Here is a 22,835-nt window from a genome sequence, read left to right as displayed (position 1 = left end):
TTGGTGGCAAATGGTTGTGAACGTTGACTTTCTGGTGACAGACATGAATCATATCATTAGTGTAGATCAGTAATTCCAAATTTATTTTTAATAAAGTGGCCTTTAAAGGATTACTTGTCATAACCACATATTGCTTTTCATACCTTCAAATGTCCTCCATGCTTAGATTTAACATCAAAGATACAGGACTGTTTTTTAATCAATAGTTTATTTTATATGACAATTTGCCTTTTATTAGGCTGGGATCATTTGCAATGAGGTTTCACTTCTTACAAACATTTTATTAATGCATATGGCCCTTCACCTACTTACCAAAAATTCCATGTAACCCCAAAAGCAAATGGAAAATTTAAGAAGCATCTGAATGTTTCCATAAAATGTTCAGAAATTAAAATAATGGCAGTACAGAAGAAAAAATCCATAAATTAACATTCTGTGCTGGAGATCTGCACATGATCAGCCATGCTTGCTGGATAAGTCTGTCTGTTGGTTGTTGCCATGGCTACAAAAAGCCAGTGGAACCCAATGAGCTGTCTGCAGCACTGCTGAAAGGACCAGCCATTTTGCTTATGGAAAACAGTGTGACATATTATGCTGTGCTTTACCACAGAATAAACAAAAATCCACTCGCAGGAAACAGAGGAAACAGGCATATTAGTGAATAATTATTACAGCTGAGCATGCCCTTAAGATGCCATTTTGACAAGCTGGTGGCTGCAGCTGCCACGAGCTGATCTGAGAGGGTGGAATGCAGAGTGATAATGCTGCATATCTGCTAACAGCAGTGGAGTAGGATTTTTGACTTGTAAAGGCAAGGTTTCTCTGCAATGTTATCTCAACAGCTCGCTAGCTGCTCAGAGTGAAAGCTGCTGACCCAAAAGAAGGGTGTTGCCCTCTCTCAACATTGTTCTTGTGCACTGCTGTTTTATATGAGCAGGCGCTGCTGAAGAAGCAGGTGTGCAGTTCAGATGGGCTCTATACTGTAGGCTGTAAAAACCAGGTTTACATGCTTCCTATTAACAGATTGTTGGTTTAGGAGCATCTGCCTGTGGACTTATTCATAGAAGGAGGCTACTGTACATCTCAGCTTATGTGAAAGAGGTAAGCATTTGTTTTGTTTTCAGTTGTGTAAATACCTTGAGTGAAACTTCCTGCAAGTGAAACCAATCTACAAAATATTTACCCTTAAAAGGTGACTTGGGCAGTGACTTGTTTAGTGCCTTTTTTTGAATTACATTGATCGATCATTTTACAGATTATTTGTGTCAAATATTGTAATGTACCCTTCCAAATATTTGCTATTTTGAACTAATTCATTTTGAATAGTTGACGAAGTCATGTATACACATTTTACTCACACACAGTAGAGATTTTTTGTATCCTGCTGTGACCTGTATTGTAGGAATTATGTGGGATATGAAACATTATAGAACTTGTGACTATTTTATTTGAAAAGCCTTAAAATCATTCAATTCCCCGGCATTGCAGTACATGCATTGTGCTCAACCTTAATAATGAAACTAGATTTAAACTGTCCAACTGCTGCTGTGCAGTATGTAGGTCATAATAGAAAGCAGGCTTTGCTCTAGTTTTTATGAACTGCATGCCCCAGTGCTGTGTTTGATTGATTAGTTTCTGGTACTTGTACTGTTAAGAGTCTAGGTAATAGGTGCTGCTCACAACTCTTTTTCAAAGATATCGTGCATACCATGCTAGCACAGAGCACAACACACCCATTGTGTCCCTCAATTTGGAGTTCAGGAAAAGAAAGGAAGCCAGCACTCCACATGGAGCACAAGTACAGTTATAGTATAAGATGGTTAAACTTCTTTTATGGCACAACCTCATTGATATGCTAGCTGCTGTGAGTGCTACATAAAATAAAAAGGCACAGAAATATTTGAATATGATAGTTCTTGTGAATGGCTATGTGCTAAAATTATAGACACTCAATTCCAAAATTAATTGCCGCTTGACAAGTAAAACATAATCTGATTAATTGACAGTCTCAGAGGCAGACAGCAGTTATGTGGCTTGAATTTGGTCAATAAAACTATAATCCTTTGGCACAGCCAGTGATCTGAAAATATTTAAATTATGTTAACCGGTAGCATTTCAGCCTCTGTAATCTAAGAACTCTCTTACTGAATACCATCATATCTGACTGATCATAATAACACTGAACATCTGAAATGGATTAAAACTGTTCACTGACAACTCACCAGGAATTCTGATTCTTTATGTTTACACTGGTAAAATGTGTTAATGTAATGTTTGCATTAACTTGTATTTAACAGTTGTACAGATTTAAATCTCGCTACCTCATATACTTAGACAATAGACTGGGCATGAGATTAATCATTACAAATTCCAGTACATAATTACAAAGGTAAATTAGTAACAAGTCACTATTGTATAAAATGGTGCAGTAACTGGGAGCCAAAGTCCAAGAGGTTTTCAAAGTGAGCGTGTCCAGCCAATGCATACAGAACTAAATGTTACATTTGAAAACACTGCTACTGAAATGGAAGTCTCTTGTCCCCTGCCTCCTCTAAATCATTCCTTCAGAAAAGCCTCATCTTCCATGAATTATGTGTTTATCTCTTCACCAATAACTGTCCATGAAACACCTCCCTTACCTGAATTACTGTTTTGTGTTTAGACTTGTAGGCATCCTACTGTATGTTCTTTGGGGCAGGGACCATGTCTTTTTCTGTGTTTGTAGAGTGCCATATACATTTACAGTGCTATATAAGTATTTATAAATAACTGGATGTGTGTGTGTGATTACGATTACTTCAGCCGTGTAAATAAGGGGTGGAAAGTAGGTGGAGCTTAACATTTGTAAAATGCTTTGTAAGCGTCTAAAGAAAATCTGGGTGGTCATGATAAATTAATCATGCAAAATGTAAACATTTTTAAAATATAACAATAGCAGCCAGCAGGTGCTAGCACTTTCCAATCATGAAGCCAGACACTGTACATTCTTCTAGTCAGGGACTCTCTAAAAAGACAAAGAGAAATGAACACTGGCAGAATATAAAAAAATGTGATCACTTAGGTAATGATAGGCACGTGTCTGATTAATTACATATTTGTTGAATTTAAAAAAAATACCTCTAAATTTCTTTTCCATGATAATTTATTCCTCTTGTCTTTCCCCCAAACCAGGTCCCAGCTTTGCTTTCCCCCACACCAGTTCCCAGTGTAATCCCTTCCTGCTGACTTTCAACCCCCTCTATCGACATTGATGAGCAGTTTGCTCAGGCGATGCATAAATGAAATAGATAAGTAGATGACTTAGTCAGCTTGTGCCTTGTAGGCGTTGCAGAAGAAGTGTCTATTCAGGAGGAATTTAATTGAAGAGAGGGAAGAGTTGCAACTAAACATTATATGCAAATGGACGAAATTCTGTGTTGTGTGGGTATAAAATGAGGAGAGTTCAATCTTCAATATAAAAATCAAATCAGGAAAGCCCCTGTTGTGTTTAGTTGCCAAAATGTGTCTCTAAAAAGGAATCTCCTTAAAAGTATATGAAGATTTATATCAATTTGACCTGACTGTTACATTTAGGGAAACAGTAGCAGTGCATATAGGAACTAGGGGAGAAATCCTGGCCTCACTGAAGTTAATAGATTTGCCTTTGACTTCAGCAGAGCCAGGACTTCAAGGTTTAAATCATTTTGCATGTCTGTAGATTGTGTGTCAAACGACAGGAACCATATCTCATCTGCAGTGGTGTCAATCACATCAATCATAATCTTTTCCCAATATGCTGATATCAAACTACAATAATTTATAGATGTTCTTCTTAGCAGAATGAGCCAGCATGTCCCATGTGTCCCCATTAGTTAAGTGGTGTGGCTGTGAACAGTGTAGTAACACAAAATAGAATCAGATAAATGAGTCGAAACATCAGAAGCGCTTGTCCATACATAGGATGCCATAGCCGTGGCAGATGCAAGAACAACGTAATGGAGGAAAACTGGGATGGCCAAGTGAAAGTGCAGAATCAAATAAGGGCAATCATTTGGTGTTTTCCAATTTTAACACATCTTATTGGATTTGACTAGAACAATAATAACTAGCAACATGGGCCAAGAAATACCATAATATAGTGGGTGAGGAATGCATATACTGCATCTCGTACACACTCAGCATAAAGAAATGACTGCGTAGATATGTGAACCACAGTATGTTTGCAAACAGGGCAAAGGAAAGTGCCAATATGAATGATGATGGATAACAGCACATGCATACAGATCAGTCTCAAACGTCAGTATAATAGAATCAGCACATCTGGCAAACTTCTGTGCAACACCATCCCTAGCCTAGTAGTATCTTCCTGTCCAATATGCCAATAAGAACAGGTATTTAATAAGACACACCAGTGATGATGGGGTGCTTGAATAGGCAAAGTGTCTCAAATTTGATCATTGTCCCCTATTTCTATTCCAGTAAGACTGTCAGTGTAATAATGTTGATTGGGGCATGATTTGAGAGTCTCTTCTTATGTGGTCATTTGGGTCTAAGGAGAGTACTGATATTTTCATCTTGTTGCGTTGCTCTATATAGATATCCTTTCCAATGCCATTATCTTGGTATTGTGTTAACATCGGTTACACTCACTGCCAGCTACTACATTTTTTTATAAGAATGTTGAGCATAGTACATATATGTGCAACATACCTTAGTAGATTTTTACAGATCTTCGTTAGTGCACATTTTGACTACAGATGGCATCTAGACTTGTAATTGTTTCCCATTCAAAATGCTATAATAAAAGTACATCACTAAAGTTGGTCAAAAGTCAGTGTTTTGTGAAATATTTTCATTTTCTCCCATTTTTTGTGAAAAATTTCAAAAGTTCTGATTTGTTGAAAACTAACTCCCCAAACATGAAAGCTTCCTTCCTCTTTTTCTCTCTTTTTTTTTCTTTTTCCATTTTGTCACTGGAAAAGGGAAAGGGGAAGGAGAGGGGAAAAGGTCTTTTTTTAAAAAAATCTATATTTCCCCATTTTCATTTTCCAAAACCTGCTATTTTTCATCAAAAAAATTTTTTGCATTAAAAATGTTGGCTAGTTCTACCTGTCACAAAAATGTTTGTCTTGCTCTCTTTCTGTCAGTTCTGGAAATTATAGTTTTTAAATGTAATATATTGTAGAAATCTATCTGCAGGTAAAGTAAAGCAAAACGCTAAAAAGCACTTAGCTTAGTTTCTAAGGAATTATGTGATATAAAATTCCATGAAGTATGAGAATGGGAGAGGACTATAAGGTGAGAGTAAAGAGAAGGAACCACTTAAAAAGAGTCCTGAGGTGGGCTAGCAAAGAATGTTTTGAATGGAAACAACATTTTTAAATGACATGGTTCTTGAACAACAGTAAAACTCTGCTTTCAGTGGACTGTGAAATATAGTATTTTTCTATTCAAACATGTTGTGCCATGACAAAGAACACATAGCCAATGTTGCTGTGAAACAGGAAATTCAAAAACAAAGCGAGAGACTTTTCTTCTGTTATTTCCAGCTCCTCACTCTAAATCAGTTTATTTTGTCATGCTTTTCTGAGCTTAGTCTGGATAGTGTTCTGATTCATGCACCCTTAAAAACCCCGCCATCCTTACTCAACAAGAAGCTTCCCTTGAAGAGCTCAGTTTTGGCTATGACTATAAGCTGAGTTTTGATGTCTCCAATGGGGTCTCTAGGCTGTCTCTTAGGATAAAAAAATTCTCTCTTTAAAAACAAAATATTGTAGCACTAACCATTTTTTAAAAATCTGATATTGAGGCCCTCAGAGCTCAAAGACTTTGAAAAAAAATGAAAAAAATCTTCAGTCATATTTTAGCTAACAAATTTGATTAGGTCAGTTTATCGTTTCATTAGATGACAATGATTGTTTTAAAAATCAGTGAATTAACTTGGAATAATGAAAACTTTATTTTTAATAAGGCACCATGTTTGTTATGTCTTGAATATTATTCTTGAAGGTGTACAAGCAATTTTGTTTTACTGTTAGATGTTTTAAAGCAATTAGGATATCAATCAGTCCCATATCAATCAGCCCCATAAAACATGAAATAGTTTATCTGCAGTCAATGGTTAGGTTATTTAGGCTGCAAGTGGTATTTTCTAACATACCCTTTCACTTTAGCAGTACCCCCATGAAAAGGCAGATATGCCTGGGGAAAACTATGGGGAAGAAAAAGTGCTGTAACTGCTGAGCAGAATCAATAACTGCAGTGTTCATACCAGAAAATAAAGGGAACCAAACCCCTGTAGGCATATAAAACCGTAAAGTGACTCCACGTCTAAAGATCCATTAATGTATTGAGCCTACAATCCTGCAAACAGAAAATCAGCAGCTGGGGCTGAAGGTCAAAGTAGATGGGAAATCCAAGGACACTTCCAATCGTTGTTTCAAAATTTTGGATGAAACACTGAATATATACCAGGTCCAATTCTCTGCCCAGGGTCTGCCAGCAGAATCTATGTGATGGGACGCCAGCAGTGGAAATTCAGGATGCAAGCCAGCTGTAACTCATTAGGCGGCTCAAAATTGTATAATGCAGCTCATACGGAGGACAGAGTAGATCAAGTAGGGGCAAGGACAAGCTAGCTGTGAAATGTCCTTATTTGGTGTGTCTCCTGGGCAGTCTTCACCATGGGTGAGGGTGAGGGCTTTTACTTAACCTCAGACTGAACATAAAGCTGCTGTAGCCCAGGCAGGAACCGTGGGGAGAGCACTGTGCCATTTATTCCACTTTCATGGAAAGAAGTTTGGACAAGTAGAAATACGTGAAAAGTTCCATGGAACATAGGCTTAGTAGGCATAGATAAGACAGTGTGTAGGATGTTACATCATCTTGATGTAACCCATGCTGTAGATAGCAGACAGCAACCTTCTTAAGTAGCACAGCCCTTTATTTCTACATCCATGTCAACAGTGGGTGAGGAGAGTACAGAATGTACAGCTGTTTGTCTTGTGGTCAAGTGGTCTATGTATATGCACCCGGTGCCAGATATTCAAAGGTATTTAGGCACCTGATGGTATTTTCAAAAGCACCTGAATGAAGTAGGTGCCTGACTTCCATTGATTTTACTAAAATGAATAGCTGTGGAAGACGACCTTGACAAAGGTATTTCTGAAACATGGTAAAAAGACATAAAGCAATGGAATACTGCTTACCTTGAGTATAAAGTATACAGGAAGGATGGATTAGGGTGTAATGCTGGAGTAGTAGGACTAGATTTAAAACGTTCGATAGAATCCATGGTTAATACATGAATGGAGTGGACTGGATAGCAGAATCTGTAGAAATACCAATTCCAAGAACTACAAGTACAAATATAGTGTCAAGATTTTTCTACTGGCCTCCAAAAAAGAATATTGAGTCCATTGAATTAAGGGCTATAAAAAAAGGAACTAAGACTAATAAAACAGTACTAATGGCTGATTACAACTAACCATGTATAAACCAATTGAATCTTAGAAAAGTTTAGAAGGTTTAGAAAAGCAATTTCTTGACACCATAAAATTGCTTCTTGGAACAGCTAGTTTTAGAATGCACAACAGCAGAGGCTAGTCTTGACTGAGTCCTAAGTAATGTTGAAGAATTGGTTCAAGAAATAATTATAGTTGAGCTTTTGAGTAATACTGCCCCCAATATGATTAAGTTTAACATACTCAAGGGAGAAATCGTACCAGAACCTAGCACAGTGGAACTCAACTGCAGGAAGGATGAAGTTAAATGGGACTCTCATATTTACCATTTCTTATGACATGAGAACAAGGGGACATTTAATCAAACTGAAAGGCAACAAATTTTAAACTGAGAAGATTTTTTCCCTTGACCTATGGAACTCATTGCCACAGTATATTATGGAAATCAAGAGATCAGTGGAATTAGGATTTCTAAGATGGGGGAAGGGCATTAGGTGTCTAACTTCTATTGAAATTCAAACTCCCCTTAATCACCTTTGAAAACTCCAGCCTTAGACATCTATATAGATTGTGAGATCTATGGTTTCTTAACTATGATAAAATTAATAAGGGATATAAAACCCTTATGCTTCAGGTCATAAATCAATTGTTAACTGATGAGAATTTGAAAGAAATTGCTTTATAGCCAGGTTATTCCCGAATTATCCACTACATTGTTTCTTGCTCTCTCATCTGAAGCATCTGGTACTGTCCATTGTCAGAGAAAGTACACTGGACCCTGGATCCAATTAGGTACAGCAATTCCTATCTTCCTCTTCTTGTTGTCAAAATACCATGAAACCACCAAAGTAGCTTATATATATTTTTTAAATAGTTTTAAGAGCTTTCTGAAATTAGATCACCAAAAGGACTCATCTCCACAGTGAACAGCATAATATAAATAGAGAGAGGGTAAACATAAGAATGGCCATAATTTGTCAGACCAGTGGTCCATCTAGCTCAGGATCCTGTCTTCCAACAGTGGCAAATGTCAGATGCTTTAGAGGGAATGATCAGAACAGGGCAATTATCAAGTGATCCCCATCCCCCATTGTCCAGTCCCAGCATTTGGCAGTCAGAGGCTTAGGGACACCCAGAGTATGGGGTTGCATCCCTGACCATCTTGACTAATAACTGTTGATGGACCTATCTTCCATGAATTTATCTAATTCTTTTTTGAGCTCAGTTACAGACACTCCCTGACTTACGCAATAGTTCCATTCCAGAATGCCTTGCGAAACTCAAATTTTGCATAAGTCGGAAACGTATACCTGACCGTTACCCCCCCCCCACAAAACACCGCAAAACCCCCCTATTTTTCCATAAGTGCGGATTTGCATAAGTCAGGTCTTGCGTAACCTGGGGAGTGTCTGTATACTTTCGGTCTTCACAACATCCCATGGCAATGAGTTCCACAAATTGATTGTGCATTGTGTGAAGTACTGCCTTTTGTTTGTTCTAAACCTATTTCCTATTAATTTCATCGGGTGACCCCTGGTTCTTTAGTTATGTGAAGGGGTAAATAACGTTTCCTTATTCACTTTCTCTACATCATTCATGATTTTATACACTTATCATATCCCCCCTTAGTCATCACTTTTCCAAGCTGAAAAATCCCAGTCTTTTTAATCACTACTCTTATGGAAGGTTTCAGAGTAACAGCCGTGTTAGTCTGTATTCGCAAAAAGAAAAGGAGTACTTGTGGCACCTTAGAGACTAACCAATTTATCTGAGCATGAGCTTTAGCTCACGAAAGCTCATGCTCAAATAAATTGGTTAGTCTCTAAGGTGCCACAAGTACTCCTTTTCTTTTTACTCTTATGGAAGTTGTTCCGTATCCCTAATCAGTTTTATTGCCCTTCTCTGTACCTTTTCCAATTCTAATCTCTCTCTTTTGAGATGGGATGACCAGACTGCACACAGTATTCAAGGTATGGGTGTACAATGGATTTATGTAGTGGCATATTATATTTCCTGTTTTTATTATCTTTCCCTTTCCTAATGTTTCCTAACATTGTTAGCTTTTTTGATTGCCACTGCACATTGAACAGATGTTTTCAGAGAACTAGCCACAATGACTCCAAGATCTCTTTTCTGAGTGGTAACAGCTAATTTTTGAGCCCATTATTTTATATTACTAGTTGGGATTATATTTTATGATGTGAATTACTTTGCATTTGCACTGAATTTCATCTACCATTTTGTTGCCCAGTCACCCGGATTTGTGAGATCCCTTTGTAACTCTTCAGTCTGCTTTGGACTTAACTATGTTGAATAATTTTGTATCTTCTGCAAACTTTGACACCTCACCGTTTACCTCTTTTCCAGATCATTTATGTATATGTTGAACAGCATTGGTCCCAGTGCAGATCCTCGGGGGACCCCACTCTTTGTTATGCTTATAAGAAGCACACAGGTCTTTTTCAGGGAAAAAGGCAATACGCCGCATTTATTGAGAATACAGCAGTTAGCATATGCTTTTCAGTCACACACACACACACAGTCCTGCCAGTCGATGTTTATAGTTACCAGTCCAGAGAATGGAACAATCTAGTGGCCAGCCATATTGGTCGCAGGGGGGAGCCGGGCTCTGTCAGTCGCGATCTGATGTTCCTGGAGTTGTGGCAAAACAAACCCAAAGTCCCATGGCCAAGCACCCTGTTCTTATAGTCTTTTTTTCTCTGTTGGAGTCTATGGATTTTGCTGTATCAATTTGTGACCGGTTACTCCTTAACTGGGGTTATCTTTTGATGTTAACATTCCAAAACACCTCCGAGAGGGTCATCTTGTCCTGGTTTTGATTTAATCAATTGTCTTGTCTTTATGGGTGCCAGCCTCCACCTCAGTGTCGTCAATCTGCCCTTCCTCAATCATGGATGCGCTGATGGTTCTCTGGTGTTGTTAAGTCTCTTCACTCCTTCTTCCTTGACCATCTGACTGTAACAATGAGCTTCACACGTTATCTATCTTTTGCTGATGCATACATTCCTCATTCACACAAATAGTGTTTTACAGAGACCTTCAGACAGGATAACATTTTGGAAAGGATTATATGGTTACGAAAGGGATTACAAAAGAATCTTACCCAACTTAGGTTGCAGTGCATACAGGAAGCAAGACCTTATAGAAAATACTGTAATGAAATCTTATCCTAAAACAAAAGGTGACCATAATCAGTCATAAGGATTGTTCTGGTCTGTCCCTGCCTTAACATCAGTACAGACACTGGCAATCTGTCAGATGTGTTTCTACCAATGTCCCAGAAGGTCATTCCTTTCTGCTGTTCAAAAAGGATGGCTGTCAGGATGATCAAATCATATATTAATTCTTATAGTAGAAATATTAAATCCTGCTCCTACATATTCACCTCTCTCCATTCTGAAAACTGACTATGTATTCCTACCCATTGTTTCCTATCTTTTAACCAGTTACTGATCCATGAGAGTAACTTCTCTCTTATCCCATGCCTGCTTCCTTTGCTTAAGAGCCTTTGGTAAAGGACCTTATCAAAGGCTTTCTGAAAGTCCAAGTACATTATATCTATTGGATCACTCTTGTCCACAAGGTTGTTGCCCCCCTCAAATAATTTTAATAGATTGGCAAGATATGATTTCCCTTTAAAAAAGCCATGTTAATTCTTCCCCAACAAATTGTGTTCATCTATATGTCTGATGATTCTGTTCTTTACTATAGTTTCAAGCAATTTGCACAGTACTGAAGTTAGGCTTCCTGGCTGTAATTGCCAGGATCATCTCTGGAGCCTTTTTTAAAAATTGGCATTACATTAGCTATCCACGAGTCATCTGCTACAGAGGCTGATTTAAGCATACCACAATTAGTAATTCTGCTATTTCATATTTGAGTTCCTTCAGAATACTTGAGTGAATATCATCTGATCCTGGTGACATCTTATTCTTTACTTTTATCAATTTGTTGCAAAACTTCCTCTATCAGCACCTCAATCTGGGACATTAATGACTGTTAATCCTCAGATCTGTCACCTAAAAAGAATGGCTCAGGAGTGGGAATTTCCCTCACATCATCTGCTGCAAAGGTCAATGCAAAAAATGCATTTAACTTCTCCGTAATGGCCTTGTCTTCCTTGAGTGCTCCTTTTGTGCCTCCATCAGCCCCATCAGTGTCACTACATAATCATGGAGTGAGATGTTGACAAGTTTGACAGTAAAATAAGATCTAAAGCTAAGACTTTGCTGTGATATGCATTCAGATAACCAGGCAAATTTAATTTCTTAACAGACATATTTTCTTTAGGGGTCACTTTACAGACACAGATATCTTGTAACCTGATCAGCACTACAGATGACCATCCAGCCTTTAAACAAGCCCAAAAGAAAGGTTTGTAATTCACCATTTGCATAGCTGCAGAGTCACACATTCTCTGTTTTGACAATGTCATTTGATTCACAGATGAATTTTCTAGCTGACTTATGGCCTTGCATTTTAACAAAGGCCAGATTCAGGACACATATTGTACTCTCAAAACTATTAGCCCAAAGAAAAATTTCTTTTGGAGATCTGCACCTGTTCTAGTGAACACCTACCAGTGAGAGACGCTGTTAGTGTAGTGAAATGTTAGGAAAATGCTACCAACTTAACAGCTATAAAATACAGTAGAATTCTCATGACTGTAGGACTAAACTGGTTATAAAGACACTCACCCAAACTAATCCCTGGTGTAATTCATTGGCTTCTGTTTCTAGTACTTAATATTTCAATAATTTTAAATACATTTCATTTGTCAATATGTAAACTAATCATCAGTCATCTCAAAACACACCACTGAGTGCTATGAGTTTGTACTCCAGTTAATAATGAGATGTCTTGCTTTTAATTATTTATTATTTGTATTGTGATAGCTCCTAGTTGGGGAGATTCGTATGTCCCTTCATGCTTCAGTCACCATTCTAGAGGACATCTGTCCATGCTGATGATGAGTCTGCTCGATAACAATCCAAAGCAATGAGGACTGATGTATGTTCATTTTCATCATGTGAGTCAGATGCCAGCAGCAGAAGGTTGATTTTCTTTTTTGGTGGTTCGGGTTCTGTAGTTTGCACATCGGAGTGTTGCTCTTTTAAGACTTCTGGAAGCATGTCCTCACCTCGTCCCTCTCGGATTTTGGAAGGCACTTCAGATTCTTAAACCTTGGGTTGAGTGTTGTAACTATCTTTAGAAATCTCATATTGGTACCTTCTTTGCGTTTTGTCAAATCTGCAGTGAAAGTGTTCTTAAAATGAACAACGTGTGCTGGGTCATCATCCAAGACTGCTATAATATGAAATATATGGCAGAATACGGGTAAAACAGAGCAGGAGACATACAATTCTCCCCCAAGGAGTTAATTCAGAAATTTAATTAACACTTTTTTTTTCTACGAGCGTCAATGGTATGGAAGCATGTCCTCTGGAATGGAGGTGTTCTCACTTTCTTGTGACATTGTAAATAAGAAGCGGGCAGCATTATCTCCCATAAATGTAAACAAATGTGTTTGTCTTAGCAATTAGCTAAACAAGAAGTAGGACTAAATGGACTTGTAGGCTCTAAAGTTTTACACTGTTTTGTTTTTATGTGCAGTTATGTAATAAAAAAAGACAATGTTTGTAAGTTGTACTTTCACGATAAAGAGATTGCACTACAGTACTTGTATGAGGTGAACTGAAAAATACTATTTCTTTTGTTTATCATTTTACAGTGCAAATATTTATAATAAAAATAATATATAGTGAGCACTGTACACTTTGTATTCTGTGTTGTAATTGAAATCTATATATTTGAAAATGTAGAAAAAATCCACAAATAATTAATAAATTTCAATTGACATTCTATTGTTTACAATGTGATTACTACTGCAATTAATCATGATACATTTTTTAAATTGTGATTCTTTTTTTGAGTTAATTGCGTGAGTTAACTGCGATTAATTGACAGCCCTACTGATTTCTTATAGGGAGCAGAAGTGAATGTTAAGGAGAAGATAATAGCCATGTAGATTAGTTCAAGGAGGTCACTTCATGCATGAAGGGCAGTGAGAAAGAAAGGATGGAGATGATTGTGGAAGAAGTGGACAAATAGGTGTTCTAAATTGGCATCCTGGATGGAGTGGGAGTACATAGGAGAAAATAAACATGGAGGCAAGAAAAAGAAACTTGAATCAGTGTGATGGAAAACAAGAATCCAGTGATAAGATTCAAAAATTGAGGGATGGGGGAGTGAGAGGGTCAAAGCACAAACAGAAATATCTCAGCAACTGCCTTTTATATGGATTGCAAGGGTCAGTGTTGATGTAGGCAGGCCAGAGAAGACATTATTACTTTAGTCAAAGTAGGAGGTGATGAAGGCTTGAACAAGAGTGTTAGGTGTACATGTGGTGTTTAGATTTTGCTTGTAATTATTAGAACTGGTAGCACTGGCTGTTGGGAGTCTGAAAGGACAGGAAACAGGAAGGAGGGGGGAGGAGTTGAAGAGGCTGAGGGAGAGGTAAATGAGGGTGCAGCAGCAGCAGCTTGAAAAAGAGGTTTCCACATTAAAAAATAAAGTCCTGTTGAAGTTTGTTAGTACCTTGCCTGGCTACTCCAACATTTTGGTGACGAGGATGGGATCTTCTGCCACTGAAATCACCTGCACCCTTTCTACAAAGTCCAGGTGAGCCTCCAATTGCTTTTACTGCCTAGATCCATATGTTTGAGACTTATCTGCTTGAAATCAGTGCTACAGAGATTTCTGAAATAAGAAAGCATGCTCTGCTAATCCACTGCCTTGGAGCAGAAGGGCAGCGTATAGTTTACACTTTTCCCCTTGCAGACGATAAATATGAGACTGCACTCACTGCATTAAAGAACTTTTTTGTACCAAAAGTTTCCGGATTTGGCCATTCTGCTTTCTCAAGTGCCCACATGCACTGGTCCTTTGTTCCTTGCAGTGATATTTGCCTGAGGATTGGAAGTATTTAGTTCTGTTTTGGGCATGAGTAGGTTCATGAAAGATTAAAAAGACTTGGAACAAAAACACATGTTCAGATTTTCTCTTTGTTAATGGGTGGGACACTTTGGCGAAGAGGATGTGGCAGTTCTGAGAAAGTAAACATTGTTTCTAGGAAAGGAAATCCCTCTTTTCCATTTGTTTGTCTTTCAAAAAGAGAGAAAATTACCTGATTATGATTTTAAAATTTTAATCTATAGACATACCCAGGGCAATGTCTCACTTAAATTATGACCTTAACATCATCTTTGACTCTGAACTCTCCTCCGGTTCTCCCACATCTCTCACATTTTTTACATCTGCCTGTCATCACACCTGCAGTACTGCCTGTGCATGACACTGAAATCTCCATCCATCCTCTGCTCTCCTCTAGCCTTCATCATAACTCTATTCCTGAGTGTCAGCTCTCTGGGCTCCAATATGTGCACAATGCTGCTGCCTAACTATTCCCCACATATAATGAAGTATAGCCGTTATCATCTCAAAACTCAAAGGGTTCCACTGTCTCATCATTTGAGAATCCACTTCAAATTGCCTTCCTTCTCTATTCCTTACACTCAACTGGCAGTGGCCTCTTCTCTGTTCCATGCAATCTCAATGCTGTAGGCAGATAAGAGATAATGCTCTCCCTTGTTTGCAGCTTCTGCCTTTTGAAGTACCTGTCCTCTGCCTTTCTACTTCAGTCATTGACTCATCATCTCAATTCAAATCTCTGCTGAAAACAACGTAAGGCCAAATTCTGTCCCTGCAGGGGCTTCCCACCAGTGGTATCACGTGGGTTCTGTTGTACAGTGGAGGGGCCAGATTCTGAGGTGCACCACAGTCTTTGCACCGCACAATGCTCTCCTTCATGGAGGCTGCCTGTACATTCTCACACTGAGGAGGGCAATGTCCGAGAACCCACTGCTATGTGGATCATCCTGTCTTCACCTAGTTCCCCACAAATTGGCAGATAATGTCTGCAGAGGCTTTTGCAGCCTTCCTACAGGCTGGGGAGTAGAGCTGATTCTTCTCTCCTAACTCTACCTGCACAGCTTCTCAGGGTTCATCCAATGTTTGGGCTGTACACCTGCTGTGCATTTTCTCTATTGGTTCCTTCATAATTGTTGTGTCTGCAATTCTGTTTGTTTGTAGCTGTAAAGCATTTGAGATAGTTTGTATGAAAGGTGTAACACAAAGCAAAATTGTGTTGCATTTTGTCTTTCGCCGATCAGTACTCTGGTGATACGTCTCATAAAAAACGAATTAGACATAGCTTACAACTTTTAAACAAGAAAGGGTAAAGTGATGATTTGGTAAAGGAGTACCGTGAGGTCCCACTTCAGGTGCATCCTTCAGCTCCCAAGAATCCGGAGCAGAAAGAAGAGGGAAAAGCTGCATCTTCTTTGTTACATTACAATGACATAGCATAAACCGAGATTTTCAAAAGAACTAGTGATTTGGGTGCTTCCATTTTTGGGTGTCCAGTGTGCGATATCTTAAATGGGCCTGGTTTCCAGAGATTGGGTGTGCAGCATTTTCTGAAAATTGGCCCTCTTCAACATGACTCAAGTTGGGCACCCAAAAATCAAGGTGCCCAGAAGCCCTAGTCACTTTTGAAAATGGTATCCATATAGTCTTCTCTTCATGGTCACTGATAGAGGAGATTACCCATACAGGGAAGCAAATGGTGGAAATACACAGTTGTGCTTTTCGTTTTTTAATTTTATTTTGTTTTTCTGAAATGATGTCACTAAGTGGATTAGCATCAAAAGAGAATGAAAGAGGAACAGTGTGCCAAAAGAGGAGGATTAGTAAATTGATGTCAAAATAATTTAGACAATATTCACTACACAGACTATCCACCTCCTTTACCACCCTAACATCTACTGTTTGGATGTAAGACTTTACTCCGTGCTATCTCCCTATAGCCCAGAAGTTAATTCTGGCTGTGAATCATTGGGCAGAAAGTGATGAACTAGCAATGCAGCTACAGTCCCGTGCTGCCTCGTGCGCTCTGAACATCAGCTTTTTTCCCCTCAGCCAAGAAAAGCACTATATACTTTACACAAATGTTTCAAACCAATAAAGATTGTACTACAGTTAATGGTACAGTGGGGAACTCAAATGGCAAACAAAAGCCATTTTCACTTGTTAACTGTCAAAGTAATATGTGATAAATTACTAAATATTTAATATGTTTATCTGTTAACAAAAATGACTTCAGCACTGATTTCCTGAGTCACTGTCTCAAAGGGCCAAGGATTGCACAGTAACTACAATGGCAGTTGGAGCACATCAGTACTTTCTAAACTTATTTTAGAGATTAAAGTCAGGGGACTCCAGCTCTTCCTAGAAGCACAAGTAAAGCTCTTCCTTCCCTAGCACTTCCAGAAGGACTTGCCAGGAAGAGGGGAAATCTGACACAAGAGGAGCAGGTACCTTGCTTGAGGATGGTCTGTGGCTTAGGAATAATGCTGCAGAAGAAGAGGAGACATCCTTGGTCTCTTCATTTCCAAAAAGAACTATCATTTTTATTATGTATTTAAATACTGCCCACTATGTGCTAGGCACTTTGCAGTCACTCTGGAATTATTGTCCCTGCTCTGAAAAGCTTACATTCTATGGACAGATGAGTAGATCCAGGTTATAGTAAGGGGAAACAGCTCTTGTGTATCTTGTCCCAATACTGTCATAACTGAGGTCTCAGGGAATCCTTAATCAAAAATTCAGTTTAGAAACAGAGCTGAAATTCAAGCCCATCCTTATACTTATCATTAATTCTAAAGAAAATAATTAATTAAATTAATATTAATAAAACTAAACCAATAAGCTGTTCCCTTCCCTATGTGTGTCTTAGATTGTAAGCTCCTCCAGGCATGGGACCAGAGTCCATTGTCAGTGTCTAATAAATAATATAAAAGGCCAAATATTGTATTATGATAATTACAATAATACTGCTGTGTAATAGCATCCTGAAGCATTTATCCCTTGAGAATGATATTGTGACCTGTTACAGATGAAATTACATATTCTCCATTCCAACAATCTGATAGGCATAAATAAAATCATATTAAGACATATTTTCTGGGTGATCAGTCCCATGTTTTATTGTCTTGCTGTGCTCAGCATTTCTAGTTAGAACAACGTTGACGCTGATCATTACTTTCATGACATAAGTTTTCTATTCAGCCTCTTCCTGTCTTGAAGCTTTCAAACTTCATATTGTCTGCAGCCATGGTAAGCCTACTTTGTGTCTAATTTATTGTTACCTATTATTACTATGCAAGCCTGCCGTCACGTAAGTCAAGTGTGTACCTCCCAGTGGTGTGAAGCTGACAGGCCAACTTTCATCGAGTAGAAACTCAAGAGCGAAACACAGAACCTTCCACAGATTATGGGTCTCTTGAGGGAGAAGAAAAAGGAGACTTCACTGTATGGCTGTGTCTATATCTATAGAACCTGTTTTTCACAAAGGAAAACTAGAATGATATCCATAAGTATCAAAGTGAAAAAGAAACTCCCTGCAAAAAATGAATAGTTTGATGCTTAGCATTTCCATTAAAGGCACTAACAAATTGAAATCACTTTTATTTCAGATGTCACAAAGCATTTTTTTTTTTGATTTGTTGATATTTTATTTTGGCATAGATCATCCTATTTTAACTTTTTGTGGATTAACACAAAGATTTGGTTCAATAAAACTTTGTCAAAAGTCAAGGCGGATAACATTACCAAATCACTAACCTTACCATAAGAGATCTCTCAGGACGTGTGATTGATGGACAGTCCCTTTGTCAAGCCCATAAAAGTGGGCTCCTCCCAGAAGTCATAGGCCACAAAATCCTGTTTACCATTATTTTCCCCGCTGAGAAAATCAGTGAGCTCCCTACTGCCATAGTAATTCATTTAGGGGTGATGCCTCTCTGATTATGAAGAAAACCATATAAACAGTGGAGACACCTGATGTGGTTTCCAAAGATTCCAATGTCTAGCTGGAAAATTTTAGAAAACATGCCCAGATACAAGTATCACTGAATAGTTTGAATTGCAAAAAGCAGAGCTAATCCAAGTCTGCATTTTAAGGATCATGGTAGTACTACATTTGATTGTTTTTTATGGCTACCTCCCAATTATCTGTGCTCACCAGGTCCTAAACACTACCTTTCCTGGACTCTGGAGGGTAAACGACTGCATGCTTAGATTGTGTGAAAAAGACAGTGTTGTGTGAAAGAGTCTTAGAGGTCAATGACTGAGACTTAGGAGGATCCTGAGGTCTTCTAGCCTGTGCTAAGCCAGTGATTCATTTGACCATGAGGAAGTTGCTTGACCTCCTTGTGCTTCAATCAAACCAAGGTAGGAAATTGAGTGAAAACTCAGGGCCTCGCTGAAAAACAGATGCATAGCTTATGACTGGAGAACTGCAAATATAGTACCTATTTTTAAGTGAGGACCAAAAATTGATCTAGGAAACTACAGGCCTGTTAGCTTGACCTCAGTTGAATGCAACCCCTTAGAACAAATCTTGAAAGGGAGAGTAATTAACGACATAGCGGTAAACAGTAATTGAGATAAAATCCATGTTTTTACAAAGGTAGATCGTGCCAGATGAACCTGATTTGTTTCTTTGAAAAGATATTGCATTTTTTTTGTCTGAAATATTATGTAGGTCTAATCTACCTCGATTTCAGTAAAACATTTGATGCAGTTCCACGTGGGAAATGGGAGACTACAGTGGGTCACACTGAAAGATGAACTATCCAGCTGGCGGGAAGTTATTAGTGGAGTTTCTCAAGGATCAGTCTTGGGCCCAATCTTATTTAACATTTTCATTAATGACCTTGGAACAAAAAGTAGGAGTGTGCTAATAAAATTTTCAGATGGCAAAGTTGGGAGGTATTAACAATACAGGAAAAGGCCAGAATGTCACACAAGAAGATTTGGATGACCTTGAAAACTGGAGTAACAGAAATGGGATGAAATTTAATAGTGCAAGGTCATACATTCAGGGACCAACAACAAGAGTCTTTGCTATAAGCTGAGGACTTGCCAGCTGGAAGCATCAGAGGAGAAAGAATTGAGTGTATTGGTCGATCACAGGATAACTATGAGCCACGAATATGATGTGGCTATGAAAGAGGCTAGTACAGTCCTAAAATGCAGTAGAGATAGGAGGCATTATAGGTGGAAGTATTATTACCATTATACAAGGCACTGGTGAGATCTTGTGGAATACTGTGTGCAATTCTGGTCTCCCTTGTTTAAGAAAGATAAATTCAAACTGGAACAGGTGCAGACAAGGATTTACAAGGATGATCAGAGAAATGGAGAACCTGTTTTATGAGAGGAGACTTAAGGAGCTTGGCTTGTTTAGCCTAACAAAATGAAAGCTGAGGGGACATATGATTGCTCTCTGTAAATACATCAGTGTGAAAATTACGTCTCTGTAAAGGGCCAGCACATGGCCTAATGCCACCTTGTTCCCACTTATGCACACAGTGGGGCTAATCTATTATGTTTAGCCTCCTGCACAAAGGTGAATTTTGCCCCAAGTTTACCGTGGGTGTAGCCCTTTAAAATACTTTGTTCTCTCAGCTCCTGTTGCACTCTCACTGTACCTCACAGGTTCAGGGCCTATGTCTGTAATTAAAAAACACAGTAAGTGATCATAGCTCTGGCAGAAAAGAGAGCATGTAAAGAAAAGTGACCTTGTACAAAGTTCCTGAAACAATGGGCTGGCAGTACACACACAGAACTTGGTAAACAATAGACTCCTGATTTGTATTTCCTGCAAAATCCTTTTGCATATTTATGCTCTCTACATTTTTGTAATAATTTGAAATTAACATTCAAGCAGAGGCAAGTCTGTTTTACTAGCAATGTAACTGGAATATTATGTCTGTACAATTTATCAGTTGTAGTTGCAGTTAACACAGCTTTTTTAGTTTATGAGAATAAGGATAATAAGACTGATGCCAGTTAAATGTAATTGGCATAGGTACTGGATGTGGATTAACACAGATTATTGAGGAGCAGCTATACATTTTTGGAGTCAATAGCATGCTTTTTTTAACAAGCCTTTTGAAAGGTATTTCTCTTCATCCCTAGAATTTCCTTTCCTGATTTAATACAGTTATTTGGCATTCATGTTTGCTTATTGGCAGGAGTATTGACATCATAATTTTTTGAAGGATGGTATTCTCATGTAATGTCAGAATGAAGGTATCCCAGTATGTTTAATAATAATCCGAAACACATAGTGCAGTGGGTCTACAGGCTGACTGAATAATGTCATTCACACTTCCTTAGACATCAAGAGTGAAATCCTCATCTCATGAAGTCAATGGAAGTTTTCCCATAGAATTTGATGCGGCTAAAATTTCACCCTAGACCTGGTTTTCTGAGAATGTGATTGGCAGGGAGCCTGGAGTTCTCCAAAGCTAAATAATAATTTCCCAAGCTTTCAGAACTGATGACTCCTTTCCAGATTAAGAATGTTTTTGTGAGTGGTGTCTAACAAGAATCCAAATTGTGAGCAGGTGAAATTTTGTAATTATGACAATACCTGTTAAGTATGATGTCTGAAAAACAAATTTTATAAAGGAGATAAAACTAACAATTTAATATGTTGGATGAGTCTTTCTTATAGACAAAAGCTGTTCCATATAAAGTTGGATAGAGGAAATAATAGACTTAATTCATTTTTAGTTGATGGTCAATATCTAATTTTTATTGCAAGCATTGAAGATGTGGGAAAAGGTGAAGTACTCAATGCTTTTTTTGCCTCGGTCTTCACAGACAAGGTCCGCTCCCAGACTGCTGCACTGGGCAACACAGTATGAGGAGGAGGTGAGAAGCCCTCAATGGGGAAAGAAAAGGTTAAGGACTATTTAGAAAACCTGGATGTGCACAAGTCCATGGGTCCAGATCAAGTGCATCCAAGGGTGCTGAGGGAGTTGGCTGATGTGATTGCAGAGCCATTGGCCATTATCTTTCAAAAATTTGTGGTGATTGCGGGAGGTCCCGGACGATAGGAAAAAGGCAAATATAGTGCCCATATTTTAAAAGGGAAGAAAGAGAACCTGGGGAACTACAGACTGGTCAGCCTCACTTCAGTCGCCGGCAAAATCATGGAGCAGGTCCTCAAGGAATCGATTTTGAAGCACTTGGAGGAGAGGAAGGTGATCAGGAACAGTCAACATGGATTTACCAAGGACAAGTCATGCCTGACCAACCTGATTGCCTTCTATGATGAGATAATTGGCTCTGTGGATATGGGGAAAGCGGTGGATGTGATGTATCTTGAATTTAGCAAAGCTTTTGATACTGTCTCCCACAGTATTCTTGCCAGCAAGTTTAAAAAGTATGGATTGGATGAATGGACTATAAGGTGGATAGAAAGCTGGCTAGATTGTTGGGTTCAATGGTTAGTGATCAACAGCTTGATGTCTAGTTGGCAGCCGGTATCAAGCGGAGTGCTTCTGGGGTCGGTCTTGTTCAACATCTTTATCAGTGATCTGGATGATGGGATTAATTGCACCCTCAGCAAGTTTGCAGATGACACTAAGATGGGAGGAGAGGTAGATACGCTGGAGGGTAGGTATAGGGTCCAGAGTGACCTAGACAAATGGGAGGATTGGGCCAAAAGAAATCTGATGAGGTTCAACAAGGATAAGTGCAGAGTCTTGCACTTAGGATGGAAGAATCCCATGCACCGCTACAGTCTGGGGACCAACTGGCTAAGCAGCAGTTCTGCAGAAAAGGACCTGGGGATCACAGTGGACAAGAAACTGGATATGAGTCAACAGTGTACTCTTGTTGCCAAGAAGGCTGATGGCATATTGGGCTATATTAGTAGGAGCATTGCCAGCAGATCGAGGGAAGTGATTGTTCCCCTCTATTCGGCACTGGTGAGGCCACACCTGGAGTATTGTGTCCAGTTTTGGTCCCCGCACTACCGAAGGGATGTGGACAAATTGGAGAGAGTCCAGCGGAGGGCAACAAAAATGATTAGGGGGCTGGGACACATGACTCATGAGGAGAGGCTGAGGGGACTGGGGTTATTTAGTCTGCAGAAGAGAAGAGGGAGGGGGGGATTTGATAGCAGCCTTCAACTACCTGAAGGGGGGTTCCAAAGAGGATGGAGGTAGGCTGTTCTCAGTGGTGGCAGATGACAGAACAAGAAGCAATGGTCTCAAGTTGCAGTGGGAGGTCTAGGTTGGATATTAGGAAACACTATTTCATGAGGAGGGTGGTGAAGCACTGGAATGGGTTACCTAGGGAGGTGGTGGAATCTCCATCCTTAAAGGTTTTTAAGGCCCGGCTTGACAAAGCCTTGGCTGGGATGATTTAGTTGGCATGGTCCTGCTTTGAGCA

At 38.9% G+C, this 22,835-nt stretch overlaps 1 protein-coding gene across 3 annotated transcripts in view; it reads left to right on the top strand.

Moving 5' to 3' along the window:
• Positions 1-561: 561 nt before the first annotated feature.
• Positions 562-22,835, top strand: part of SORBS2 (sorbin and SH3 domain containing 2) — a 276,988-nt gene continuing 254,714 nt past the window's right edge. For all 3 annotated transcript variants that reach the window (XM_084627086.1, XM_084627085.1, XM_084627087.1), the window contains exon 1: positions 562-1,101. The gene's annotated coding sequence lies outside the window, so the exon portion shown is untranslated. The remainder of the gene's footprint in view (positions 1,102-22,835) is intronic.

The sequence above is a fragment of the Lepidochelys olivacea genome (genome assembly GCF_965140295.1).
Source record: "Lepidochelys olivacea isolate rLepOli2 genome assembly, chromosome: 4".
Classification (NCBI taxonomy): domain Eukaryota; kingdom Metazoa; phylum Chordata; order Testudines; family Cheloniidae; genus Lepidochelys; species Lepidochelys olivacea.
The sequence above is the reverse complement of the archived record's forward strand: the minus strand, read 5'-3'. Positions and strand labels throughout refer to the sequence as shown.